At 35.6% G+C, this 2,711-nt stretch overlaps 1 pseudogene; it reads left to right on the top strand.

Moving 5' to 3' along the window:
* Positions 1-1,396: 1,396 nt before the first annotated feature.
* LOC134368784 (U6 spliceosomal RNA) lies at positions 1,397-1,497 on the top strand (annotated as a pseudogene).
* The last annotated feature ends 1,214 nt before the right edge of the window (positions 1,498-2,711 follow it).

The raw sequence follows: 2,711 nt of genomic DNA on the forward strand, positions 1-2,711 counted from the left end.
TTAAGACTTTGGAGATGGAATGAATGTATTTGTATGTGAAAAGGACATGAGTTTTGGGGGGCCAGGGGCAGAGTGCCTTAGATTGACTGTTCCCCCAAAAGTTGACTCTCACTGTGACAGTGTTAAGAGAGTGGGAAATCCTATTATGGTAATTGAAAGGTGGGGCCTTGAAGAGGTGATTAGATTGTAGGACAATCCTGTAGTGAATGGATTAATAATGGTGGTCAAGGCATGGTTCTGAGGGCTTTAAAAGGGGAGCATGAAGAGTCTGTCCCTCTCTCTGCTCCACCATTTTCTGCCATTTGCGACCCCACGGTCACTGTCACCACCATCAAGACCCTCACCAGATGTGTTCCCTGGACTTTGGACTTCCCAGCCTCAGAAACCATAGCAATCAATTTTTTTCTTATAAATTACCCAGTTCCAAGTATTTTGTTATAAGCAACAGAAATGGACTAATAAATACCCAAAGTAAATGAAATCACCACCTCATAAAGATATCTGCACTTTGATGTTCATTGCAACATTATTCAACATTAGCCAAGATATGGAAACAACCTAAGTGTCTATTGACAGACAAATGGATAAAGAAACTGTAGTAAATATATACAATGAAATATTATTCAGCCTTAAAAAAAGTAGATCCTGACATTTACCACAACATGGATGAACCCGGAGGACATTCTGTTAAGTGAAATAAGCCATACACGAAAGAAAAATATTTCATGATCTCACTTATATGTGGAATCTAAAAAAAAAGTCAAATATACGAAGACAGAGAATGAAATAGTAGTGACCAGGAGTGGGGATGGGGTGATGGGGAGGAAAGGAAGAGATGTAGGTCAAAGGATAGCAGATATGTAGGATGAACAAGTCTAGAGACTAGAGATCTCATGTATAACATGAGGACTATAGTTATTAATATTGTATTGTATTTAGGATTATTGCCAAATGAGTAGATTTTAGCTGCTCTTGCCACACACAAACAAAATGGGTAACTATGTGAGATGATAGTTATGTTAATTTGCTTCACTATAGTAACTGTTTTACTATCTGTATGTATCCCATAACATCATGTTGTATACCTTAAATATAAACAATAAAATTTATTAAAAAATAAAATGGGTGAAAAAGAAAAAAGAAACTTCAAAAACAAAGACATATGTAGGGTAAAAGTGAAGATATAAAGTGACATATAATGCAAACACTGGTAGAAAGTAAGAGTGTTGATATTAATATTATATAAAGTAGAGTTAAAAGCAAAAGAAATTACTACAGCCAAAGGGGGACACTAAGTAATGATAAAGGGTCAAACACTAGGAAGAAATTATGATCCTTGATGTGTATGTATCAAACAGCAGAGCCTCCAAATATATGAAGGAAAAGCTAATAGCAGTTGCTTCAACAGCACATATACTAAAATTGGAATGGTATAGAGAAAATTAACATGGCCCCTGTGCAAGAATGACACGAAAATTTGAAGTGTTCCATATTTTTTTTAAATGATACAGCAGAAAGGAGAAATAGACAAATCCAAAATTATGCTAGAGGACTTCAACAGTGCACACTTAGCAACTGATACAACTACTAGAGTATCTGCAGGGGTACAGAGGAAGTGAACAATACAATGAACCAATCTGATGTAATTGATATAGAGGCAGCACTAGATCTAACAACAGCAGAAGACACACTTTTTCAAGTACCCATGGACTTTTTAATAGGATAGATCATAACTTGGAGACAAACCACAATACTATTAAAACAACAGAGTATATTCTCTAACCATAAAGAATCAAATTAGTAACCAATAACAGAAAAACAAAAGAAAATCTATGTATGCTTGGAAATTAAACAACATACTTCTACATAATCTATGGATCAAAGAAGGAGTGAAGGCAATTTTATTTATTTTTCGGGTTTTTTTTTTAGATATAGTTTATTTTTTTATTTAGTGTTTAGGTAGAAAATTATTTTCTCAACATAGAAACAAAGGAAAACATCACAAATTAAATTTGAAGTCAATTGATAAGGAACAAATTTAACACTCAAAGATTTACATCCTTAATGCAAAAAGAACTCTCAAAAATGAATTAGAAAAAATCTAAGCAGAAATTTGGTGAAGAACATGAGCAGATAAGTCACACACCCCAAAGAAAAACACGTGGCTGATAAGTACATTCTAAGATGTTGTTGCAGGGTGGGGCAGGGAGAGCTGAGACCCACAACCCCAGGCAGCTGGCTCCATTGCTTGCCTGGTTGTGGTGGGTGGGTGTGGGGCTTGAGGGCCCCAGCCCCGTCTCAGGACCTTGAGTGGCTCGCTCAGTTGCTTGCCTGGTTGTGGTCTCAAAGGCAATTTTTAGAATACATAGAGCTGAATGAAAAGTAAAACCAAGTATATCAATGTATGTAGGACACAGTAAAGCAGTCATAAGAGGAAAATTTATAGCACTAAATGCTTTAAAAAGAGAAAAGATCTAAAATCAATGATCTAAGTTTCTATCTGAAGAAACTAGGAAAAGAAGAGCAAAGAAAACATAAAATAAGAAGAAAGGAAATAATAAAGATGAGAATAGAAAACAATAATACTGAAAATATGAAAATGGGGTTAGTATAATCAGGCCCTCTCACTTCATATCTGGTTGGGTATCAGTCAGCACATCAGTTGTAAAGTTACGTAAGAGTGGTGTGACTGTGCATGTGTGCCCATGTAT

Source organism: Cynocephalus volans, chromosome X, assembly GCF_027409185.1.
Source record: "Cynocephalus volans isolate mCynVol1 chromosome X, mCynVol1.pri, whole genome shotgun sequence".
NCBI classification, from domain to species: Eukaryota; Metazoa; Chordata; class Mammalia; order Dermoptera; family Cynocephalidae; genus Cynocephalus; species Cynocephalus volans.